The sequence below is a fragment of the Ovis canadensis genome, chromosome 18 (assembly GCF_042477335.2).
Source record: "Ovis canadensis isolate MfBH-ARS-UI-01 breed Bighorn chromosome 18, ARS-UI_OviCan_v2, whole genome shotgun sequence".
In the NCBI taxonomy this organism is placed as follows: domain Eukaryota; kingdom Metazoa; phylum Chordata; class Mammalia; order Artiodactyla; family Bovidae; genus Ovis; species Ovis canadensis.
The window spans coordinates 24,434,950-24,453,109 of NC_091262.1; positions in this window are offsets into that span (position 1 = coordinate 24,434,950).

Sequence of the window (18,160 nt, forward strand, 5' to 3'; positions counted from 1 at the left end):
ACCTGGGAAGCCCAGCAAGTGTTATAGTCACTCAATAAATCTTGATTGAGTATTCGCAAGGTCAAAAACAATAAATGCAATACCTTAGAACAATATTTTAAAGGAAAGAAATCATATCTTAAAACATATCTCAAGAGATGACTGATGCCTCATTTGATAAATTGTATTTCCCCTTTTCAGAATGAAATGGAGGAAGATTAGAAATGGAATGCACACTGTTGTAGCATGTAGACCTCTTCTCTTAAGTCCGTCTAAGACTTCCCTTCCTGCCCAGTGTTCGGTTCCAGTGTACCAGAGGATTCTGAAGTCAGTTCTCTCCTCTTCCAATGATGCAGTGCTCTCTGCTCACTCTTACAGACCCTCCTTGTTTGAGTCACTATCTCCATACTGGTCCCATCCAAATTCACATATCCACATCTTAGCGCTGAGCTCCAAATCCAACATGTCATGAAACAGACTCTTCCTGCGCTGAGTCTGCAGTTCTTTCTCTTTGAAAGGAATATTTTGATGGCATTGAGAATACTTAAATGGTGAATTTTGACAGCACACTTCAGCCTGGGCTATATATATCCCAGAAGCCAGTCAACCAGAGGTCACCTGGAAGGATCCTCAGCTTCCCCTGGTGCGCTGAGGCATTGAGTTCACCTAGAGTTATGATTGGCTCTGAGCCTCAGGCAGTAATTGTGTAGCTGTCTACATAGACATCTATTTTAGGTCTTCAGTTATTGCAGGGACAGTCTCCTGTACTTGCAGTGGGATGTTGCTTGTATAATAATCCTGTCCTACACTAGTGGTAATTCACTTAATTATTTAGAAAGTCAGCTTTCCATCAAAGAGAAGGATCTCACTAAGTTCCATTGAAAATGCAGTTAAACATGTAGCATTCTAGCCTCATAAAGACAATTCACTTGACCTACTTTTGTACTCCAGTCCCCTCCCCACATAATTTTTATCCAAATAATTGGTGCTTTCCTGGAAAATAGTGGTGGGAAAAATGTTCATCACTTCTGCCCCAGTCACTCATTTATTTAACAATATCTATGGAGCTCCAGGCACTAGGCTAGTTACTGAGACTCTCTAAATATACAAACAGCTCAGGTGACAACAGGAATTCAATCTAGTGTTGTGAATTGGGGCAATGAAGGAGGAAGGGAAATACTCTGAACATTAAAAGAAACTGTGTGATTTATAATAAAGGTATTTATCTCCCTAATACAAGTCTTTTGTAAAATGATTCTACACTTTTCCATTTTCCCTCATTGTTCACAGCTCTGCAAACTGTCTTTGGTTCCTACACTCCTGAAAATGCTCAAACCAAGTCTACCAATTTACTTCTACAAGTTATTTGGATGCTTTGCTGTTATTTAGTTGCAAAGTCATGTCCAACTCTTTCATAACCCCATGGACTGTATGTAGCCTAGCAGGCTCCTCTGTCCATGGAATTTTCCAGGTAAGAATACTGGAGTGGGCTGCCATTTCCTACTCCAGGGGATCTTTCTGACCCAGGAATCAAACCCACGTCTCCCGCGTTGGCAGGTGGATTCTTTAGCACTGAGCCACCAGGGAAACCCACCTGGGCACTTTCTGGTTCTGTTTTCCATTGTTTCCTTGACATGTACCCGACCTCACCTCCTTCTTGAATTACTCTTTCTGCATGGTTTCCATAGTGGTAATGAACTCCCTCTGGCTTTCCTTTCTGGCTAGAGTTGATCTATTCCTTCCATGCAACAACCTCAGCTCTCTTTTCTTTTCAGGCTATGCACCTCCTCAGTAGTTTCATCTATCCGTTTCCAGTTTTATGGTAGTTGCGTCTCAGAATCCATCTGCAGTCTAGATAATCTTTCTGAAGGTAAACCTGCCATACAAGCATCCATCACTTAGATATCTCAAAGTAATGTTTCACAGGCAACCTACACTCAACACCAAACCAAACTCAGTTTGGTTTCTCCACTGAAGTGGTTCTTTCTACTGCACCCCCTGTCTCAGCCAAGTTGTCGCTGCCTCCGAACTTCTCAGGAGAAAAACCTATGTATCATCCTTTGTGTTTACATCTGTCAATATCTTGTTCGCATACTCAGATAGTCAACAATCTCTGTCCATTTTACTTTCTAATAATTGACAACTCTCTGTACTTTTCTCTATCTCCATAAGGATTTACTACAGTCAAAACTCCGTTATCATTACCATAAGTCCCAGCTTCTATTGCCCATATAATAAAATGCAAATTCTTAACTTAATCCTTTCTGAATTGACCTTTACTTATTTGTCCAGTCTTATTTTTAAAAAATTCTTAATATTGAATTTTGTGCTTTTAAACAATTTTTCCTATCTGCAGTTCTCCCCCAGATATTTTTCTTCACTTCTGAGAAGAGAAATTATTGTGAATTCTTAGCTTATACTAGGAAGGTTTTTTCTGCCTTCTTACTTACTGGGACCAAAGTCTCCTTGTGAACTCTGGAAGGGTCATGCCCTTAACAAGGAAGATACCCTTCTTACATGCTTGGATCATATATTGAGTTTACCACTTATGGGTAGTTTATTGTAACTGCCCATTACCTCCCTGCCTGGAGTGCATAAACCGTGTCTTGGTCTTGATTATATTTCAAGCTCTAACACATGCCTTGAACCTTTAAAACATTCCCTGAGTACTGAATGAACCAAAGCATGTCCAAAATATCACTAGGAGCCCTGAGGATGGAGTAGTTTATTCAGCTTTGGGAACGAGTATAGGTTTCATCACAGAAATGACAATAGAATCGGGCCTTGAAAGGATGTAAAGAGTGATATAAAATTGTATGTTTATCGTAAGACATGAGATTTCAGTTCTGTTTATCCTCATAATGGAATAAAGGAAAATGCAGCTGATCTGATCCTCTCATTTTCATTGATCTCTTTTCCTGGGATGATATTCAGATGAGATATTAGCCACCACATAAAACACATCGATTCTCACAATGGAAGAAAGTGACCTGATTGTGAAGGGTGTCCACTCTCCAGACCAATACTTTGTAAGTTGACAAAGTCAGTTGCAAATACGAGATTAAATTAGTATTATTTCAGCTTGTACATTTAATTGGCAGAGGTTGGAGAACAAAGAGGGGCTGGCAAGACTCTGAAACTCAGGACAGAGGATTATTGTACCATAGCTGCTCAATCACGTGGGTGTTTCTCCCCCAATTTTTGTACAATAAACCTGGTGGGCCTGGGGCTGCCTTCGGATTACAGCCCCTTGAAGTGATAAACATGCTGTTTCCCTGAGATTTGCCCCAGGAGATAAACATTTCCGATGGATTTTTCTGACAAAGCCAAGAAAGCTAATAATTGCCATGTCAGGCAAAGAAAAAAAAAAGTGAAAACTTATTCAGTGTGATCCCTTATGAAAGAGAGAAAAAGAGCAAAAGATGATTCACAACTGGAAGCATGAATTGTCAGAGCTCTTTGAGGATTTTTTGAATAAACGCTTCCGCCAGGTTATAAATAATGACAACAGACAGTAATTTGCATGGATTAGGGTTGTTAACATTTATCAATTTCTGCATTTTAAAATACTCCCAAATTCTTGATTAGGAGTGTCCCTTTGTAGTGAAGGATTGATAGTGGGAGTAAAAGAATTTGATGAATTTAAGACTCAGATGAGAGAAAGCAAAGCCGTCCAGATCTAAACTGAGATACCATTAGTAGCTCCCATAAATCAAATCATGTTTATAGTAAGGATACAGCTGAATTACCATCTGGACTTTTTAACCTCGACATTTATTTCCGAATCATTCCCTAATATTGGAAGTAAACTTAACCCTTCCTTTCATCTCTAGGGTTTGCCTGAATGCCAGTTTTCTTTGAGAAATGATCTGATTTTTGATGGGGACAGAATGTCATATGTGGCATGACGTTGGAAGAAGCAGAGAAATTCTTGCGTAACGTTAAGCTATAAAAGAAAGAAAACATGCTTAGCTCTAAAACCACATCAGCTGAGAAGAATTTAGTGTCGGGGTGGAAAGAAGCGAGAAATTTAAATTGCAAAGGTGTAAATTTGGGGCATATTTATGTATAAAATTAAACTGATTTCAAAAAAAAGTTTTATGTAGCTATAGACAGGATTGATAGCGAGTAGAAAGCCACACAGATTTTCTAAAGCTCTAATTAAATGGCTAAATAAGTCTGGGCTCTTATTTTTCTTTTTCAGGCTGTATAGTTTCAGATGTGAGCCTCTATAAGTCAGAATGACCTGTGGTCCAAAGAGGGGGTTCTAACGTGAATTCAAGTGATTTTCCACCCAGTAGGTACTGTGTTCAGGGCAGTTAGCAGTTTTACTGATAGTTACTAATTCTCTTTATCAACTCCAAGGTATAGTAGATAGATAGTGATTTAACACAACTAAGTACAGGACCGTTGCATTTCCTTTACCACACAATTGGGAAGATTATTAAGGAGAAGAATGATTTTATTTTCTCTAACATATTATCCCCAGAATTTTACCATCACAGATTTACAATATCTAACTTTCTAACCCCTTCACAAAAAAAATTTGAGCCACTGAAATACTAACACGTAAGGTGCTAAGGTGGAAATCAGAACATTTTTCCTACCAAGAAGGGGGTTCTTCTACGCCATTTGGTCTGAATTGTTGTGCAAGGAGACTAGCCCATTTGTAATTGACTGGTTGGAAAACAAACTGAAATTAATGTAGAATTATGATTCTAATTCATGTCTGATTAAATGAAATTTTAGGAGCAAAGGAAGACAATCATTTCAGACCGGGGATCTTTGAAATTCAGTCTATCCTCCTCAGTCAAGATTCAGCTCTGATCTCATAATTAACATCTTTCTCAGAAGTTCAGCATTCCTGGTGCCAGGAGAAACAAACCATGTCCTCTTCAGAAAAAAGTGCATTCTATTCCTGGATGCATCTGTCTGTCTGTCTCTGTCTCTCTCTATCTCACCTTCAAAGTTTAAAGTGACCGTAGTGTATGGATTAGGACACATTCTGATGTTATATGCAGACTGGCTCATTTGTCACTACCAACTGTAATCTGCCAGGGCCACTGATAATAATTGTGAACACTTAAAAGACAAGAAATTTGGTCAGAAATAGAAACTCCCTATTAAACACATTTAATGGAGGAAAATCCTGCTTAATCTGCTCCATTTTATTTTTAAGTTGCTGTTTCCTTTCCTTTTCCCTCATAAGTAAGAAAACTTTGGCTCGGAAACTTGGTTCATGAGATTGTGAAGAGAGTTTATCCTACACGGAACTCCACACACGCTGATGAGGGAATCTCTTTTGTCTGAGGACTTTCTTTAGGAAAGAAGAATCGGTTTCTTAACTGCTTTCAAAGTAGCCTTGACAAGCTTCTTTGTGTCACTGTATCTTTCTCTTTGAGCTGAAGGTTTTTCACCCAGCCCTTATTATAGATGACCTAACATTTCACTCCGGGGCTGATACCAGAATCCTTTTCCTTTCGTTCCAGGCAAGGTTACTGCCATTTCCTCTGTCTCTCCTTCCTGAATTTACCTAAACTGAAGTTCCAGCCTTTTGTTGAAATGCTTTTCTCCCTTCCGCTCTTGTGTGCCCTGTGTCACGGTATCAGCAAAAGGTTGCAACCAACTTCCCTTCGCTGTGGACACAGGAAGGGGAAGCGGAGAGGAGAGAAGTTACTGATCTGCTTCTAGAGGTCAAGGGTGTGGGGAGGGTGAGTGTGCGTCTCTCAATAGCTTTCACTGCCTCGTGTGCTTTCCTTTGTTAACCAACCTTTGCTATTGTGTTGAGAAGCCTTTTAATAACAGCCAGCAGAGCTGACTAAATGGCAATACCAAGATGAAAAGGACCTGGTTAAAAAAAAAAAAATTATATGCACACGGATGCTTGGACATATACGTAGTAGATACTCAACTGTTTCTGGAGGGTGGAAAGTGCCTGCGGCTTTTCTCATCCAACGGAGACAGTATCGACTTTATGGTATTCAGTCCTCACAGTATCTTATTAAAACGAGAGCTATTTTCATCACTTTACAAGTGAGAAAACTGAACACAGAGACTTAGGGAGGAGTGGCTCATTGTCAAAGATCACATAGCAAGAGGCAGAGCCGCAGTTCAGACTGCGCCTCTTCTTGCTCTTCGCCGTCTCTCACGCTGCTGTAAGGTACAAGCACACAGGCTACTGACGTGGAAATCAAACTTTCAATCTAGGACAACTTTTCTCCCTCAAAAGGGCAGTGAGATTATTACTATTATTATTATTATTATTGCATTTTAATTATCCTCTTCTGGTGCCACAGGCTAATTAATGTGAGCATATTCCATCCTTCCAAACCAGACATCCTTGGATGATGGCTCTCAAGGTGCCTGCAGATCTTTCACTTACAACTCCTGTCTTTTACACACCTTAATTTCTGTAATTAGACTCCTCTGCTCCGCTGTCTCCATTGGGCTGATGGTAGCCCTGTGACTCTTCCTTCCGGTTTATGGTGATTACAAACAGGGCCTTGGAGTCACATAGCAGGGGAGACCCCGTCTCAGAATGGGTCTCAGGATTCAGGAGGGCAATGCGTGACATGGTTAAGGGGCAAAGCATATTTAATGCAGCAACCTAGAGAGCTTGAGCTTTTCAAGAATATTAGGAGGATGCTCTGAAAAGTGCAAGAGTAGATTAATGAATACACAAATGCCTTTGATTTATTATCATCACTTCTAAGTGTCAGAATTAATGGAGTAACACATCAAAGGTAGTGTCCACGTCAAGGAGGGAGGAGTCTGTAAACAGGAGTAGTGGAGAAAGAAATCAGACATTGTGAAGACGGGTCATAGCTCACCCTAGTGCCTGCTCCAGGTCAGTAGAAGCAATCTTTCATTCTGAGCATTCCTTGTGGTCAAGCCTACGCCCTGGGGCCAGAGCTAAAGAAAAAGAAAGGAAGGGAAGGCAGAAAGGAGGGAGGGTTGGAAGGAGTGGGGATGGAGGGAGAGAGTGGAGGAAAGAAAGAGGCGGAGAGAAATATAAAAGAGGATAGGTGGATAAATGGACAAGCCAATAGGGACACAGACAAGCAGTCTTCTGCACTTACTTTAAAGGTATAAAGCTGTGTTCCCCATTGTCCAATTGAAGGACACACAGTGAAAGTATATATTTTATGGAGGGAAATAATGAGACAGCTAGAGGTTAAGTGGGTAGCAGGGAGGGGAACCCAGGCTTTCCGTCTTCCGGTCCAGTTCAGCTGCTCTTCCTCTTCCTCCCGGACCACACCCCAGCCCACAGGCTGAAGCATCCAAACAAAGTAAAGTGAAACAAAACAGGCCAATCTTTCCGCAGCCTTAATCAAAACAACTGAAGGGGGCACTGCAGAGACATGAACGGAACGAGATCATTGTCTAAGGGCCATATTTTCAAGTCAAGGAGTATCACGATACACATATTGATCCATTTAGGGTTCTTACAATAAGTGGAACAGAAATAAATCTTAAAGTGTGTGTATCCAAACATCCGAAATATTTAAGAATGCATTTCTCTCCAGAGCTATATCGTCAGTGTAACTGACAGCTTATACTTATCAATATCATTTTTATTTTCTACTCTTAACTTCCTTTTTATGTTACATCCTTCACTTTCTTGTTGATTTACCTTTTACTTTAAAATCAACCTGGACTCACTTTCAAAAATTTAGAAAATACACAAGCTTCCTATAAATATCAACATACCCAGACTACAGAGTGTTTGAGTGGTGGGTAGGGCAACAAAAGTTACTGGAGCAGGATTTGGACAAACACAGGTCTAACCCCAAGTCTGCCCCTCCACCGCAGTGGGCTTCCAGGAGAACCACTTACTCTTTTCTTGTGCTGTTATCTCCATTACAAAAGAGGCTTATTAAGAGTACCTATATGATACAATTGCCTGAGACGAACAAAAGATATGTGTCAAGTGTCTGGCATGGCAGCACTTAGCAGGGCTTTATTAAGCACAGACTGTTTTTCTAGACCGTGGGTTCACCTGCATACATAGATTATCGAGTTATCTGAGGAGGAGCTGAGTTTTGATTCCCCAGCCTGATCTCTGGTAGCCTTAGCCTGGAGTGGCTTGAAGTGGTGCTTCAGCTCCAGGCCAGACGTTGAGGTCTGGTTGCGGCAGTGGAAGCACCTAATTCTAACTCCTAGTGAAAGTGAAAGTCACTCAGTTGTGTCTGACTCTTTGTGACCCCATGGACTGTGGCCCACCAGGCTCCTCTGTCCATGGGGATTCTCCAGGCAATACTGGAGTGGGTTGCCATGCCCTCTTCCAGGGGGCCTATGGACAGTGAGCATCAATTAGCATCACTCCCCTTTGATCTCCAAGGAGTCTTTCTGTGCATGAGTAGTCAGGGAGGTCTCCCGACTTCAAGAATGAGAAATAAGCGGTCTGGACAGCGCCTAGCCTTCTCTCTTAATTGTCCTGCTATTCTCATTTTGGAATTTCAGTCCACAAAGACTGAATGTCCAAATGCTTTACCCTGGAGGAGGCCAATCTACCTCCTGCCTGAAACCTGGAACAAGAAGAAATCTGACATTTTCCCCAGAGATGGGTCTTAAAGTTGAGGACACATACTATATATGATTTTTTATATTTAATATAGTGCTGTAGCATACATCCTCCTGTTCATAAAACTCAAATGTCTGTGATATCTGCCAAGTATTCTAACATGGTATATTACACAGTTTCCTTACATAGTCCTCTATATTGTGATTTTACATGTTTTAAATTATAAATAAAACTGAAGAGACCCTTTTTATTTTTTAGATTTCCACTTACTCAGAATAAAATTACTAGATCAACACTTATCAAGGTGTAGGTTGCTTATTTACGTATTATTTTCCACACCATGGACTTGATAAGTTTACTCTCCCAATATGGAAACAGACTGGATAGAAATTCAGAACTGTTTCCACCTTAAATAGCATGCCCTTATATTAATTATATGGATGCGTGCTGTGTCACTTCAGTGGTGTCTGACTCTGTGACGCTATGGACCTTAGCCTGCCAGGCTCCTCTGTTCATGGGATTCTCCAGGCAAGAATGCTGGGGTGGGTTACCATGCCCTCCTCCAGGAGATCTTCCCCATTGAGGGATCAAACCCTAGTCTCTTATGTCTCCTGCATTGGCAGGCAGATTCTTTACCACTAGCACCACCTGGGAAGCCCCTATGTTAAATATACACTAAATATATTAAAATAGTCCAAACCAAATAATCCAAGATTTACTACAGGTAAGTCAGTCAATGCTTACAACCTTGAGTGCATTTTATTATAACAGTGGGGCTTTGCATATACATAGCAGTTAAGTCCAAAAAAACTCATTTAGCACATAACACTTCATAACAGAAAAAAGAAAGTGAAAGTGTAGTCACCCAGCAGTGTTTTTGGACTTAACTGCATACCGATCCCTGGGATGGGAAGATCCCCTGGAGAAGGGAAAGACTACCCACTTCTATATTCTGGCCTAGAGAATTCCATGGACTGTATAGTCCATGGTGTCAGAAGGAGTCGGACACAATTAGGAGATTTTCACTTCACTTACTTGTAGTTATTTATTCTTTTAGATTTTCCTTTTTAAAAAACAGCTTCATTAAACATTTTTACATTCCTTTTATTTTTTTTATTTTCTTTTTTTAAATTTTAAAATCTTTAATTCTTACATGCGTTCCCAAACATGAACCCCCCTCCCACCTCCCTCACCATAACATCTATCTGGGTCATCCCCATGCACCAGCCCCAAGCATGCTGTATCCTGCGTCAGACATAGACTGGCGATTCGATTCTTACATGATATTATACATGTTAGAATGCCATTCTCCCAAATCATCCCACCCTCTCCCTCTCCCTCTGAGTCCAAAAGTCCGTTATACACATCTGTGTCTCTTTCCCTGTCTTGCATACAGGGTCGTCATTGCCATCTTTCTAAATTTCATATATATGTGTTAGTATACTGTATTGGTGTTTTTCTTTCTGGCTTACTTCACTCTGTATAATCGGCTCCAGTTTCATCCATCTCATCAGAACTGATTCAAATGAATTCTTTTTAACGGCTGAGTAATACTCCATTGTGTATATGTACCACAGCTTTCTTATCCATTCATCTGCTGATGGACATCTAGGTTGTTTCCATGTCCTGGCTATTATAAACAGTGCTGCGATGAACATTGGGGTACATGTGTCTCTTTCAATTCTGGTTTCCTTGGTGTGTATGCCCAGCAGTGGGATTTCTTACATTCCTTTTAATATTTTCATAATATTTGATTCAATGATTGTATCTTGAATAAGTTCACTCATGTCTGAAAACTTAGTTTTGTTTTTTGTTTTTCTAATTTTGACTTCTTATAAACAACACTATGGTGGATATATTTCTAGGTATAACACAATGAATGTTCATGATTATTTCCTTGTGAAAAATTCCTGGAGAGAGAAATGATGAGTTCAAGATGCCTTCTAAAAATATCACGCCCAGGTGTATTGCTACCTATGAATAGTCTATGATCATACGTATGTAATATGTAGAATGCACATACAATACACATATCATACATATACTGTTGTTCAGTCACAATGTCATGTCTGACTATGCAACTTTATGAACTGCAGCATGCCAGAGTTCCTTGTCGTTCACTGTCTCCTGGAGTTCACTCGAAGTCATGTCCATTGTGTCAACGGTGCCACCCAATCATCTCATTCTTTGCCTCCCTCTTCTCCTCCTGACCTCAATCTTCCCCAGCATCAGGGTCTTTTCCACTGAGTTGGCTCTTTGCATTAGGTAGCCAAAGTCTTGGAGCTTTAGCTTCAGCATCAGTCCTCCCAGTAAATCTTCAGAGTTGATGTCCTCTCGGATGGCCTGGTTGGATCTCCTTGCAGTCCAAGGGACTCTCAGTGTCTTCTCCAGCACCACAGTTCAAAAGCATCAATTCTTTGACTCTCGGCCTTCTTTATGACCCAACTCTTGCATCTGTACATGACTCCTGGAAAAACCATGGCTTTGACTATATAGACCTTTGTCGGCAGTGATGTCTCTGCTTTTTAATATGCTGTCTGGGTTGGCCATAGCTTTCCTTCCAAGGAGAAAGCATCTTTTAATTTCATGGCTGCAGTCACTACTTTCAGTGATTATGAAGCCCAAGAAAATAAAATCTGTCTCTGCTTCCAGTTTTTCCCCTTCTATTTGCCATGAGTGATGGCACCAGATGCCATGATCTTAGTTTTCTGAATGTTGAGTTTTAAGCCAGATTTTTCACTTTCTTCTTTCTTCATCAACAGACTCTTTAGATGCTTTTCACTTTCTGTCATTAGAGTTGATTCATTTCATAGATACAATATTTTTAAAAATTTTATGTGGATTTTCTGTCTCTCTTCTCAATAACAAAGACTTGTTCAAGAAACCATTCTCAGATTTTATAGATCTTTTCAAAGAACCATTTCAGATCAGTTTTTACTGCTCTTCTAATTCATTAATGTATGCCTTCATCTTTATTATCTCATTCTTTATAACTTTATTATTTTTTCTTGATTCAATTCAATACATGATTTATCATTTTTAAAATTTTTGTTTAAGAAACTTGGATTTTTCCCTACTTGTTCAATATGGCCCTTTTACCTACAAACATTTCTTTTAGGCCTGGAGGTTAATATTCTATTTAAACCGCCACTGCATTTTTTACTTTAGTAATGAACTGCCTCAATGTCACTTCACCCTCCCTATAGTCTGACTTCCTTTACTACATATAGGGAGAGGGTGAGTTTGAGGGAGATGGCTGTAGAATTAATTATAATCACTCTGAACACATAAAGCGTTGGTCAGAACCTCTCTTTTCTCCAGTTGTTAAATGCCTTCAGCTTTTAAGTGTAAGTAGTAAATACCAGAAATTAAAGACTCAAAACTCTGCTCTAAAACTATGGAGAAGAGCTTATTTCATCACTTTCTGTTTCTTTGATTGGGGTCTATCCTTGCCTGGCTATTCAGATTCATGACTACAGCCTTTCTCCCCTTCCAAGAATTAAACCATAAATGCAGTTTAAAGCTACTAGCTTCTTAACAAATTTTGATTTATTCTTCAGTGAACAAATGGCAAGTCCCCCTTGTGTCCCTCTTTATCATACACAATGTTTTAAATCCCTGTAACTACTATAATCAACGGTCTGGTGGACTTGGTAATGGGCTTCCACGGTGGCTCACAGGATAAAGAATCTGCTTGCAAAGCAGGAGGCCTGGGTTCGATCCCTCGGTTGGGAAGATCTCCTGGAGGAGAGCATGGCAACCCACTCCAGTCTTCTTGCCTGGAGAACCCCCATGTATAGAAGAGCCTGGAGCCTACAGCCCATGGGGTCACAAAGATTCAGACACGACTGAGCGACTAAGCGCAGCAGAATTGGTAAGATGGCCATTCTCAGAAGTCAATTATAGGATAAATATCAAAGCAACAATGTGAATCCAGAGTAATTTATATGCTGAATATGAAAGATAGCAGGTAGGAAATGGCAACCCACTCCAGCACTCTTGCCTGGAAAATCCCATGGACAGAGGAGCCTGACAGGCTACAGTCCCTAGGGTCACAAAGAGTTGAATATGACTTAACAGCTAAACAACAATGACTGAGATGGAAAAAGAATAATAATAACATCAGCCATGGAACAGAATATAGAACATTCTAACATTCTTCAATTATATTTCATGTTTAAATTTAAATGTTATATTTAGATAGGGTTTTTTTCCTACATTAAACACTGTCTAGTTACTTATGAATGAAAGCAGTAAGCATGTTAACAGAATCTTTGGGTTGGAAACTGTTTCATCCTAAATTTATTGTTTCAACATTTGTTGACAAAAAGGTTTTTACCATATTTTATTATTTGAAGGATTAATTTTATACTTAGAAAGAGAACAAAAGGTTATTCAGGAAAGGGAAAGTACTTGGGAAAAAAAGGGAAAGTACTTGGCAAAGAGCGGTAAGAAGAAATGAGCTGGTAGAATGAGTGATGACTACGGCCAAGGTCAGCATCTTGATGGCAGCCTTGTGAGGAGCCCCGAATCAGAGGTACCTGGCCAAGCCGGACCCAGATTCCTGACCCATGAAATTTATGAGACAATAAATGATGACTATTTTAAGCTGCTACATTTTGACATTTTAGTTACCAAGGAAAAAAAAGAGGAATATGCCAGTCATATTAAAAGCGATCTATCTTTGGGTCCTAGAAAAATTTAGGAAGCTTTTGGGAAGAAAAGAAGGTGTTGAATTAAAAGACAGATAATGGAGCCTTGAGTCAGTGTAAAATAGTATTGCAAATATACAAAGACTCTCAGACTAACTGAGCCTGCTGTAGCTTAGCATGAGAGGGGATGTTGAGGCAAGCACGTGGAGTAAAAGAGGATGTGCGGAGAAATAAGAAAACTTAAAAAGGCTACTTAGGCTGCTTAGGTGCAGTCACTCCTACATTGGTCAACTAGAAGGATTCTTTCTTCTTCACTATAAGAAAGTGAAGTGGCTCAGTCGTGTCCGACTCTTTGTGACCCCGTGGACTGTAGCCCACCGTCCTCCGTCCATGGGATTCTCCAGGCAAGAATACTGGAGTGGGTTGCCATTTCCTTCTCCAGGGGAATCTTCCCGACCCAGGGATCAAACCCTGGTCTCCCACATTGCAGGCAGACGCTTTAACCTCTTAGCCACCAGGGAAGCTCTTCACTATAGGAACAATATAAAAACAACCTTGTCTCACTCTCACTTCAAACCTTTTAATGATGTCCTATTGTACATGCAAAAATACCTAATCTTTCTGTACATCACATTAGTTCTATCACAGAACCCCTTACTGCCTGTTCAGATGCACCAGCTGAGACACAGTTCAGTTCAGTTCAGTTCAGTCGCTCAGTCGTGTCTGACTCTTTGCAACCCCATGAACCGTAGCACGCCAGGCCTCCCTGTCCATCACCAACTCCCAGAGTCCACCCAAACCCATGTCCATCGAGTTGGTGATATCATCCAACCATCTCATCTTCTGTCGTCCCCTTCTTCTCCTGCTCTCAATCTTTCCCAGCATCACGGTCTTTGCAAATGAGTCAGCTATTCACATCAGGTGGTAAAAATATTGGAGTTTCAGATTCAGCATCAGTCCTTCCAATGAACACCCAGGACTGATTTCCTTTAGGATGGACTCGTTGGATCTCCTTGCAGTCCAAGGGACTCTCAAGAATTGTCTCCAATACCACACTTCAAAAGCATCAATTCTTTGGCACTCAGCTTTCTTTATAGTCCAACTCTCACATCCATACACGACTACTGAAAAAAACCATAGCCTTGACTAGATGGACCTTTGCTGACAAAGTAATGTCTCTGCTTTTTAATATGCTATCTAGGTTGGTCATAACTTTCCTTCCAAGGAGTAAGTGTCTTTTAATTTCATGGCTGCAGTCATCATCTGCAGTGATTTTGGAGCTCCCCCAAACAAAGTCTGTCACTGTTTTCACTGTTTCCCCATCTATTTGCCATGAAGTGATGGGACTGGATGCCATGATCTTCGTTTTCTGAATTGAGCTTTAAGCCAACTTTTTCACTCTCCTCTTTCACTTTCATCAAGAGGCTCTTTAGTTCTTCTTCACTTTCTGCCATAATGGTGGTGTCATCTGCATATCTGAGGTTATTGATATTTCTCCCGGCAATCTTGATTCCAGCTTGTGTTTCTTCCAGTCCAGCGTTTCTCATGATGTACTTTGCATATAAGTTAAATAAGCAGGGTGACAATATACAGCCTTGATGTACTCCTTTTCCTATTTGGAACCAGTCTGTTGTTCCATGTCCAGTTCTAACTGTTCCTTCCTGACCTGCATACAGGTTTCTCAAGAGACAGGTCAGGTGGTCTGGTATTCCTATCTCTTTCAGAATTTTCCACAGTTTATTGTGATCCTCACAGTCAAAGGCTTTGGCATAGTCAATAAAGCAGAAATAGATGTTTTCTTGGAACTCTTGCTTTTTCCATGATCCAGCGGATGTCGGCAATTTGATCTCTGGTTCCTCTGCCTTTTCTAAAACCAGTTTGAACATCTAGGAGTTCGCGATTCACGTATTGCTGAAGCCTGGCTTGGAGAATTTTGAGCATTACTTTACTAGCATGTGAGATGAGTGCAATTGTGTGGTAGTTTGAGCATTCTTTGGCATTGCCCTTCTTTGGAGGGAAACCCCAAGTTAAAATCTCCAGGGGATCTTTCCAACCCAGGGATTGAACCAAGGTCTCCCACATTGCAGGCAGATTCTTTACCAGCTGAGCCACCAGAGAAGCCTGAGAATACTGGAGTGGTTAGCCTATCCCTTCTCCAGGGGATCTTCCCAACCCAGGAACCGAAGCAGGGTCTCCTGCATTGCAGGAGGATTCTTTACCAACTGAGCTGGTATCAGGGAAGCCCATCTCTTACCAAACTCCCTCAAACTCTCTGCTCTGAGCTTTCCACGTTCATCAAAGTCTTTAACACCTCTTGCCCTTACAGAGATGACCTTGCTTCCTGGAACATGCTTTACCACCTTCCCCAAAGGTTAATTCTTCATTGCCTTTTATGATTTTTTTTAATTGGAGTATAATTGCTTTACAATGTTGTGTTAGTTTCTGCTGTACAATGAAGTGAGTCAGCTCTATGTATACATATATCCCCTCCCTCTGGAATCTCCCTCCCACTCACCTTCAGTCCCTCCCTCTAGGTCATCACAGAGCACTGAGCTGAGCTCCCTGTGCCATGCAGCAGGTTCCCACTAGCTATGTATTTCACTCACGGCAGTGCATGTATGTGTAATATACATAGTGTATATAATCTTAATCTCCCAGTTCACCCTACCCTGCCCTGTTTCCATATGTCCATGCTCCGGATCTGGATTTCTGTTCCTGTCCTGGATATAGGGTCCTCTGTACCACTTTTGTAGATTTCACATGTATGAGTTAATATATGATACTTGTTTTTCTCTTTCTGACTTACTTCACTCTGTGCAATGGTCTCTAGGTCCATCCACATCATGACAAATGACCCTGCTGGAGCATCCCGCCAGCCAAGAAGGCTTTCTTTCCTCTGGGACCCCTGAGGAACAGTGGTGCATGACAACTGTAAGACAGATCGTGATGTTCTGCCATCATCTTTTCATAGGTTTTTCTTCCAGCCCTTCTTCCTCATAAGCAACTGAACTGAATTGCACCATCATTTGAAATGTTTTACCTAGAAAGCTGTTTTTATCGCATTCTTTTTCACTTAACCAGAAGCTTATATAGCTGCCCACTAGAGCTTAAGATCAAGATGAGTTAAGATCAGGACCCATTAAGATATAGTGAATCTGTATCATCATATCAACAGCAGATCATTTGAACATTCCTCTAAGTTTATAGAAATGAAGGCATTGTTTCTGTTTGTCTCTTTAAAATGCTTCAATAACTCAAAGACCCCCACTGGTGCTCTTGGGACCTATGGAGCTCTTTGTAGAACTCTCTGATTTCTGGGAGTTTTCCTCCCAGAATCTGTTGACCTTCTGTAAATTAAAATGCAAAAATAAAATTTAAAAACTCATACATAGGCTTCTTTTCATATGTCTCTTGAGTAAGTTCTTAGAAGCATTGTAGCAAAGTTTTTCCAACACATCAAAGCCTCCGTGGTAGGGTTTGTTGTTATTGGTTTCAATCAAATGCAATTCATGCACCCCTTTGGCATACCTGCAAGATTAAACAGGGGTATCTCATGGTTCTTCACATTTTTTTATTTAGCAAAAACTAATATTAGAACAAGAAGACAGTGGCCAAAATCGTCCTAAAAGAATGACGGATTTTGCAAGACTGCCTGGTGCAATACATTAGTTTTTTCAGTGGTTAATAGCAATAATTTCAGTGACGTCATGCCCTAAGCAGGTCTCAGCCAGGGGTCTCCCCATTATATCCCTAGTACCCCACCTCAAACAACACTTGGGCTACCTGAAAAATGATATGGGAATTGAGACAAATCAATATTTTTCTATTTTACAGGCAAAAGCTTATTGTCTCAATTTTGCTTCAACATTCTAAACATTTGGCATCAATAATGCTTTCATTTTAATAATGCAGTCATTAGCCCCAGGTCCCTCTCGTTTTGTCTGTATGAAGAGCCCATTTATCAGGCTTTGGAGTCAAGCAATGTGTAGCATTTGCATGGTGGTGTGCAGGCACATTTTCTCTGGGATCCTGCCTTCATTTCTTACCATACTCCTTTTGTGTATGAAATCGTGGAGCACACTACAGCCTGAAGTTAAACCCGCTGACAGAACAGAAATTGAATCAATTCCTGAGAGCAAGGATTCAACCCTGGGAATCTCCAGTGGCTAGAAAGCCTTGTGCTATACACATGCCTCCCAGGGATTTCCCCAGGATGTGGCTTTATAAGGGAAACATTTATAGAAACTACCCACTGTGCAAATCTAACATCGGTTAGTAGGTTCCATACAACTTGTAGGAACATTGCACAATTCTGTGAAGATAAAGCAGTCACAATCCTGTGAAGAGACCTCCTGAGGGAAATAGAGGCCTGAGCATTCAGGAGGAAAACCCAACCCTGTTGGACACAAAGGAGCTGGGGTTCTGATTCTTCCTTTGTCTTCTCGTTCTACTTGGAAAAAATCAAATCATATGTCAAGATTCTAAGTATCCACGAAATCTCATTTTGGAAGGGTTCAAGAAACAAACAAAAGTAAGTATATAAAAATCAAATAAGAAAAGATATGAATAAATTCACAGGAAAGGAAAAATAAAGAAATATACTGAAGTAAGCTCAGAGAGATGCAAAACAATATAATAATATTTGGATCATTTTTTACATACTACATAAGTAATTAAAAATTAATGATTATTTCCATTCAACTAAGAGTACAGTCACTTTAGAGCATGTATTTATTATCATGAACTGGTATTAATTTGTATGAATGCTTTGAAAAGCAAGCTATCCATAGACTGAGAAAAACAGAAATAATCATACCATTTGATCCAGAAATACACTAATATGTTTTTATATCTATCATAAAAATAAGCTAAACACAGAGATACTCTATATTACTTATTTATATAATTGTTACTTATATAGAATATTTTCTAATTGGGAAAATTAGACTCGAATATGTAGTCAAAAAAGAACAAATAATGACTTTACCTGGTAGGTTACTTTAAT